We start from the raw sequence: 8,745 nt of genomic DNA, 5'->3' as shown, positions 1-8,745 counted from the left end.
GAAGGCAGGACATGGTTAAGCCTGGGCCTGAGCCCTCAGTTTGGGAAGACAGATATTTAGGACCTTGCAGGTCCTGTCCACATAATGTTTATGTCTCCTCCACCCTCAAGGAGCCTATGATATTATGGGGGAAAGGAATTCTAATTTATATTAAAATATTAAACTTGTTGACGATGTAAAAATTATACAGGTCTTTTGTTCTTCATTTGTTTACTATAAGTGTCTGCAAAGAGTCTCACAGGCTGGTTTGAAATAGATTATTTTAGTAGAAAATCTGTGGTTCAGGAAGGCCAAGAGATCAGGAGACAACTGCCATTGAAAAGGCAGTTTCTACTCACCGGACTGGCGGTGGGCCGGCACCCAACGTGGGGCCACACCACGGGGGGAATCCCGGGGCCAGGAGCGGAGGGGCAGGGTGCTGTGAACAGGGGCTGTCACAGGGTTTCTGCAGGAGGGAAAGGCGAGGCAGGTGAGCAGGCTGAGGACTGGCCAGTTGAGTAACTTCATGGGTTCTAGGGTTGAATGGCGACCCCAAGTGTCTGGACTTGACTCTGGGTGAGCTGGGCAGGTGGACAGTGGCTCAGTGTGAGTCCAAGTCCAGTGGAAAAGGTGGGGGGTTAGACCTTGAAGAAGGATTCCTCCTGGGGTGAGAGGGCCCACAAGGGAGGCAGGAGGCCAAGTCCAGGTGACTGAGAACAGGGTGTGTCCCGCCTAGGCCTGCAGGGCAGATGAAGGCATCCAGCCTGCAGAAGGTAGAAACACGGTCCATACAAGGGCTCCCCTCAGATGTCACCTCAGAGGAGGAGCCTTCCCTGCCTGCACAGTCTACAGGGACAGCCTCCTCCACGCACATCTCCCCAGCAGACACCCACTTCTTTTCCTGCATAGCATTCAGGACTCGGCCACTGCTCCGCACCCAGCCGTGGTTCCGCTGCCCAGAGGGAAAGCCCTCACAGGAGCCATCAAGCCCTGCACGACCTGGGCCCCACCTCTCTGTCTCCCCTGCCACCACTGGCCCCCCAACCCGGCCCTCTCCTCCTCCACCCTGAACTTCTGACTTACCTGAACTCTGTGTGCTCTCCAGAGCACGTGTCCCTCCTCACACACTGTGTGTGCTCACTGTGTGTCTCACCCACTGTGTGCCTCCCACCCAGGTCAGTGCCCAGCACACAGTAGGGCTCAGCAAGTAGTGAATTAATGACTCTTACCATCGTTGCTGGGGAGATTCTTGTCTGTGGCCTACAGCGTTCATACACCCGACACACATTCACTGAGGTCCTACTGTGTGCTGGGCGGGTTCCAGATACCAGGCACAGCAGGGAGTGAAGCAGGCAGGTCTCCATTCTCATGCAGCAGACAGCCTGGTGGGGGATACAGAGAAAAATAAGTAAAATACACACAATGTCCGGCGGTGATAAGTTACATGGAGAAAAATAAGGTCAGGGAAGACATTTGAGCAGACACCTGGAGGTGTTTTAGAAGCAGAGGGAGAGAGTTCCTGGCTGAAAGAGCAGCCAGTGCAAAGGCCCTGAGGCCACAGTGGGATGCACGTGGAGGGTCTTAGATGTCCTTGTGGATTCTTTGTCCCACCTTGAGTATGTATGTTGTTTTTTATTTGTAAGCATTAATCTCACCTTTCTAGCTAAATAACCTGCATCATTAATCTGTAAAATTTAGCCAATTCTGCCTCAGGTGTTTTGGCACAATGGCGAGCTAGTTACTTGGGTTGGTAAAGAACTACCAGGGTCTGAGAAGGGTTTAGGAAAGTTTAATAGGGACACTGCTATAGGCCACATCGGGCCCCACAGACAAGAGGTGTCTGCATGAGCACCAAGGGTAGGAGTGTGGGGTCTGTTATTGGGGGGTGCTGTGCACACAAGGAGGAGGGGGCTGCATGATCAATTCATGCACAGGTACCTGGTTGGTTGTGAGATCTGTCAGGGGCTTCCCTGAACAACAGGATTTACCACTTTGATAAGGGCAGGATGTGAGGCCTGTGTTCCTGAGGCAATGAGTTTTCATAGAGTAAACACACATTAAGACAAGATGTTTTATATCTTGTAGAAACGAAGGTGTGCAAAGGGTCGTGCAGTGGGGAGTGGGAGTTAATTTGCCACTAGGCTCCAGGCATACAGAGAGCCCAGGGGTGGGTCTGTATGCCTCAAGAGAGTGCCAGCTGTCTCCACACCAGGGACTTAGTATGGAAACAGGAGAACCTGGGTTGTCAGCACGTGTCTGAGTGACCTCCCTAAGCCCAGCTCTGTTAGGCACCAGGCAGCTGTGAAGTGAACACGAAGATCTACGTCCTGAGGTGCCAGTGAGTGAACATCTTGACATCCTCAAGCCCCTTCTCCTGCACCATTGCCCCACTCATCTGGGTCTCAGGCTCTGACCCTGACCTCAGTGGCACCTTTGTCCCCTACCTCCAGCTCCTCTGGACAACTCTGTGCTGAGTTGTTCCAGGTCAGCGAACCCCAAACTGAGCTCTGCCCTTGCCCCATGTCTTCCTCCTCCCTGTGAAGTCCCCTCATGAAAGAGGCCACCACCAGTGGGATCCTTTAGACCTGAGGCTCGGCCTTCCTCATCCCTCTGATGCCTCCCGGCCCATGATCCCGCTCTGGGGAAACCCCATCATCCTCTCCTCCCCGCTTCAGCCTCGGGCTGCACACAAACACCCTGTTCACAATCCTCCATGAGGCGGGTCCATGTTCACTTGAGGACACAGATTTTGACAAGTGGGCAGAGTTGGGAATGAACAGCAGGACCCTGGAGCAGAGGACAGACGAGGACTCCAAATTCACCAGAGCACAGGTTATAGTGGTGGCAAGATGTCCATAAATGATGAGGCTGGCATCACACTGCAGCCTGGCCCTCTGTTCCCCCAGGGTGCCCTGCGTTTCCTGCCTTGGCCTGGGGGGCTGCCCCCCTCACTCTCTGTTAGAGGGATGTTCATTCATTCATTCACACTCTCATTTATCATGTACGTGGGTTCCGGCTAGATGACAGCTTATCCTTGGAGACACAGCTCAGACCTCACCTCCTCCATGAAGTTCTTCTGGATTCCAAGTCCCTCCTGCAGCCCCTCTGGCCTCCCCTGGCACCCCCAGAGCTGGGACATCACTCTGATTACCTCTCCAATCTGTGAGCTCTGTGAGAGCCCTGGGCCCAATATGGAAAGTGACTCAGAAAAATGTGCCAAAGGGGCTAAGAAAAATGCTACTAGTTCTGTGTTACAGACAAGGACACTGAGGTACAAGGAGGGCAGTGTCTACCCAAGGCCACAGAGCAGGATCTCAGTGAGCCCTTCCATGGCCCTGTTACTAGTTCTCCATTACAGATGAAGACACTGAGGCACAGAGAGGGAACAGGGACCTGCTATAACCTTGGCCCCATGGCCTGTGTCCTTTATGACCAGCTCCATGCTGCCAGCAGGGGTGTAGGCCTGGAATGGATGTTGAAAGCAGCCTGACCCCCAGGGCCCCGTCAGATGCAGAGTCACTAAACACCTACTCCACACCCCTGGGGTGAGGCCCTCATTGCTGCTCCTGGAAGCTGGCTGGGCCTCCCTGTGGATTGTCATGGGACAGCCCAGGAGAGGCTTGGGACAGCCACAGGGCCCCTGAGGCTCCCTGTCCCCAGCTGAGCAGCTCTGATCCCCTTGACTGTCCCTGGCAGAGGCCTGATGACAAGAAGTGTCAGCCGTGCAGCCAGGTGTGCTGTGAACATGAGGAAATGGGGCACTATGCAGCTACATGCAGATGTTCATGTATTTACTCAATAATCATTGATTCAGGCCTTGCAGGGTGGCTGGCCTGGGCCCAGGCCTGGGTGTCCAGCAGTGAATAAAACCAACCCCTTGATCCTCCTGGGAAAGCAGTGCTCAGAGAAACGGGCCTTCAGTGCCCCCTCCCTGCTCCCCATGAACAATCACACTGAGATGAGGCTGCGGCCGTGGGTCCCAGTGGAGGGTGAAGGGAGGGGGGACACCCAGAGTGGGCACCGATCATGAGCCTGGACACTGGAACCAGATGGCCTGGGCTCTGTAACCTGGGGTGGTCACCTCACCTGTCCTCTCTGTGCCTCAGTTACTTCTTCTGCAGGAATGGGTGACAACGGCTGTCCCTGCCCCACAAATTTCCACGAGGAGTCAGTGAGCTTCTCTTTCTTAGGCGTGTAGGACAGTGGCCATGGGTCAGGATCCCGCTCACCTCACAATAGTCTGTCCCACTTTAAAGATGAGAAAGTCAAGGCTGAGGGGGTTATGAGACCAGCCCGGGCTCGCCCCCACCTCATGCTCCGCTGACATCCCCTCCACCCAGCTCTTCTGTGTTCATGTCATCCTTTTGTCCCTCATATTGTTAAGAATCTCTGAGCAAATCCACATGAATGGAGACACACCCTCTCACCACTTTGGTCTCTCTGGGCCATGAGCAAGACGGGGTTATCGGGCTCCCCCAGACAGTCCAGGAGGCCCAGCATGTCCATCAGTGCACTTCCACTCAGCACGGAGTCGGTGTGAGGCCCAGGGCCAGAAGGCACTAGATTAGCCCAGAATTGAGGAATGCCAGGTGCGTGGTGAAGCACACAGAGGCCCCTGGAAGACAGTGTCCAGGCAGCCAAGGTGCAGGGCCTGAGAAGGAGCAGAGGACAGAGTCCAGCCTGGACACCACCCCCTGCTGGGCCATGAGAGGGGATGAGAATTGGGACAAGCCAGGGCCCTGCTAGGACTTCTCCTCATCCAGCAAAGAGGCGAGAAAAAGACAAGGAGACAAGTGCAGCTGACCCCACGGCCCTCCCTGTGGGCGGGTGCTGCTTCCAGTATCCTGGAGGTTCCTTAAAAACTTGTAAAGTGTCTGCTTGTTCCAGCCCTGTGTGGGCAGAACTGAGGCAGGGAGGATAGTGACTCAGGACAGAGCTAGGATTCGGCCCAGTGTGTGCTGGGCCCCTCGCTGAGAGCAGCCTCTGGGCATCATGGACTCAGGAATTACCCCGACCTCCCTCTTAAGGCTCTTGACATGTTAGCAGGGAAAGTCCCAGGGCCCATACCCTATCAGGGGATCCCAACAAGTGGGATCGCCACGGTCCTGGGAAAGGAGAGAGTGTGGGCTGGGCGTCAGGTCTGCATTAGACCCCAGTGCTGCCCTTACCACCGTGTGGCCTGGAGGCTTTCCCGTACCTCTCTGTGCCTGGCTTTCCAGCACTGACTCAGAGGACTGCTGTGCTTGGCACACAGTAGGCCCTCAATCAGAGGAAAAAGCCAGCCCTCCCCCAAGAATCTCTCCTCTTACAGGTCCAAAGCTAAGCTATGTGCTACATGTCACCAGAGCTGACCCTTGACAATCAGGGCAAGTGCAATCCTGAAGCTCCTCCCTCCTGCCTGAGGCCCTTCCCTCCTCAGTGACAGTGGCTCAGAGCAGACCTCTGCAACCCAGAAGTCTGAACTGAGCCTTGTGACCTGGGGAAGTCCCTGTTCCACACAACTTGGTTTCCAGGTCCTTCCAACAAGGCACACAAGCACCTGCTCAGTGTTTTAGCTGCAAGGTCCTCCCTTTGCAAATTGCCCCATCACAACCGGGCTAGAAGATATAAGCTCCAGACCACGTGACTATCAGACGCATGACTTCAGGGAAACATCCCTGCCCACACTGCACTCCTGAGAGCCCAACTCCTAGAAGAGGGGATGGTGACCCACAGCTCTGCAGTTTTATCAGAACACAGCCCCCACCCACCCACTATTGGAAACACGTGTGAGAAGTGATGATTCCCGAGTGCCTGGACCCCGGTCATCCAGAAAGCAGAGGTCGCGGCTGACCTCGTGGCGCAAAGGTAGCGGGTCTGACTCCAGAAAGCTGAGGTCAGGGTAACAGACAGACTAGGAGAAAGTACTTTCAGACCATATATCTGATAAGGGGTTAACACCCAAAACATATAAGGAATTCTAACAGTTCAACAGCAAAAACAAGCAATCTGATTTAAAAAGTGGGCAGAGGAACTGAATACATTTTTGTAAAGAAAACACACAGATGTCCAACAGGTACATGAAAAGGTGCTCAACATCACTCATCATCAAGGAAATGCAAATCAAAACCACAGTGCGATATCCCCTCCCACCTGTCAGGATGGCTGTCATCAAAATACAAGAGATGACAAGTGCTGGCTGGGTTGTGGAGAAAAGGGAAACTCATGCGCTGTTGGTGGGAATGTAAACTGTGCCATCACTGTGGAAAACAGTATGGAGTTTCCTCAAAAATTCAAAAATAGAACTCCCATATGGTCCAGCAATTCCACTTCTGGGAATATAGCCAAAGGAAATGTAATCACTATTTTAAAGAGAGAATAGTGCCCTCATGTTCGCTGCAGCATTATTTTCAATAACCAAGATATGGAAACAACCCGTGTCCATCGACAGATGAATGGATAAAGAAAATGTGATATATACAGAGGGAGAGGCTTCAATGTTCCAATTTTACATATGAGAAAACTGAAGCTCATTTGTTTTGAATAATTGAGCAAGTGATGGTGGAAGCTTTGAACCCCAGTTTTCTGATTTCGAAGCTACACCTTAACCCTGATTTTTAGAAGTTAGGGGTACAGGCTCTGGGGACCCTCTACCTTCCACACTTGTAGTCATGCTCCGGGGCCGCCATCCCAGAGGTGGCTGCGTAAACACATTTAATCTGCTTATTCTGCACCTGCTCAGCCCTTGGCTGCCACTCTGTTGTCACTGCCTGATACCAGCTGAGGTTTTATAGGTGAATCATCACCAGCTACCCGCCCACCCCCCTTGACATGTGGGGCAGGCCCCTCCTAGCCTGGTCATTCTAAATCTTTAGCTCACACATCAGCACAAATGCTTCAAAAGAGCCTCACTTCCTGTGTGGAGGTGTTGACAAGGGGAAGGGAAGGGAGTTTGCGGTGGTCTCTTACTCTGAAGGTGACACATGAAAGGGATATATTTATGTCCATAATGGGACTCAATTTGAAGCTAAGAACGTGGTCACAGAGAGGAGTAAAAGCTGAGAGGCTACAAAGCTGCTGAGAAAGGGGCTTGACTATTGGATTGCAAATGTGTAATTTAATTTAAAATATCATCCCCCTGGATGACAACAATTTGCCCCCAAGTTGAGAATTGGCCCCCTGACCCCTGGGCACCCCTCACTTCCAGAATGTAATCATCTGAGCATGGGGGGCTTTAATTTGGGGTGCTGTTCCCTCAGTCATAGGTGTACCTGCTCACATGTGCACCCATGAATTGCAGTGCCCACATGACAAGGCGCCTCTCACACCTTGCCAAGGAGGCCCAGGTCATAAGAAAGGAATTACAGTCTGTGGTGTCACACATGAGTCCCTGTAGGGGTGAGTGTTGTATAGAGAAGAGCCCACCCCTCCGCTCCCCACCCTCACCTCCAGGTGGAGTGATGGACGGAGCAGGACTCCTGAGCCCCTAGGCTTAGCAAGCATCCTGGCTAAGGGTGGGGAGGCTGCCCACTCTGAAGTCATAGGTCAGATGGTAGATTGGAGTCCCACCCCCACAGCTCACCAGCAAGCCCCTCTAGTCTGTTTTCTCCTCTGTAAACTGGAACCCAGTCACCCTCACCCTCAGACATGGGGGCAGCCTGTGTAAATTACAACACAAAACTCTGGGCTGTTCCAAGTGCCCTGGGGTGTCCAGCCCCAAGGCTAGGCACGTGGGAGAGGAGAGGTGTGGGTTAGCAGGTGTGACAGCAGAGCTGAGACCCGGCTGAGTGTGTGCACACTAATATCCAGGAACTGGGAGTTGCCACTAGTCAAATCCATTCACTGAGGCCATATTTACTCTCCCTTGTCAGTTACAATCCTCTATTTGAACAGAGGGCTCTGGAATCTATTAGCCACATCATTGCCTGTCACCACACTGTTGCAGTTCCAGGGTCTCCATTTAGCCAACTTGAAAGAATAGTTTTGTTTTTGTTTGTTTTAAACCAGTGACAGAAAACCAAAGTGGCTTAAAGAAGCAAACAGGGCAGGAGAGAATGACTTACTTAACTGAGACATTCACAGGGAGACAGCTTCAGGCAGGGCTTTATCTGGTGCTCAGTGACATCAGCAGAAGTCATCCTTCCCCACCTCTGGGTTCTGGCATTGGTGCCATCTTCACATGGCTCTGCCTTTATGAGAGCAAGACAGCCACCAACTGCCACAGGATGACATCACCACCCCTCAACTCCCAACTGAAATAGAACTTCTCTTCCCCTAGGATTCCAGCACCAAAGCCTGAACTCTGTGGAGCCTGATTGGGCTGGTGTCCAGCCCTGAGCCAATCACAGTGGCCAGGGAGGATGGAAAATGCTGATTGGTCAGATCAAGGCCATGTGACCATCCTCTCCAGGAAACCCGTGGGCTGTTCACCCGTTTCCACAGTGGAAGAGTGTGATGTCTCCCAGAGGATCCTGCTATTAGCCCAATCTGCAGTTAGCATGATGAGCTGGGATGAATCCCTCTGCTTGGTGACAAGTGACAGGTCACTTAGTGGTTCCTTGCTCCAGAGAGGGCGGCATGTCCACTCAGGTTTGCAGCTTCAGGTCCAGAATATAGCAGAAAAGCCTCCAGTCTCCCAAAAGTTGGGAAAGTGAGCATTGACACTGGAAAGGCACTCCTCTCTGTGGCCCTTGGCTTTCTCCTTGTTACAGTGGAGAGTGCAGTGCTGCCTGCTGCCCCTCACAGCCCACCTCCCGGCTGGGAGGCTGATGCAACAGGTGGAGAGTG

General features: G+C 52.9%; 1 long non-coding RNA gene across 1 annotated transcript; it reads right to left on the bottom strand.

Moving 5' to 3' along the window:
• Nucleotides 1–419: 419 nt before the first annotated feature.
• On the bottom strand, nucleotides 420–8,189 carry LOC140693970 (uncharacterized). Its single transcript, XR_012069692.1, has 3 exons — nucleotides 8,022–8,189; nucleotides 1,209–1,361; nucleotides 420–445 (listed from the first exon to the last, which is right to left on the bottom strand). It is a non-coding gene; the product is annotated as an uncharacterized lncRNA (long non-coding RNA).
• Between the last annotated feature and the right edge of the window lie 556 nt (nucleotides 8,190–8,745).

The sequence above is a fragment of the Vicugna pacos genome, unplaced genomic scaffold (assembly GCF_048564905.1).
Source record: "Vicugna pacos unplaced genomic scaffold, VicPac4 scaffold_20, whole genome shotgun sequence".
Taxonomy (NCBI): domain Eukaryota; kingdom Metazoa; phylum Chordata; class Mammalia; order Artiodactyla; family Camelidae; genus Vicugna; species Vicugna pacos.
The sequence above is the reverse complement of the archived record's forward strand: the minus strand, read 5'-3'. Positions and strand labels throughout refer to the sequence as shown.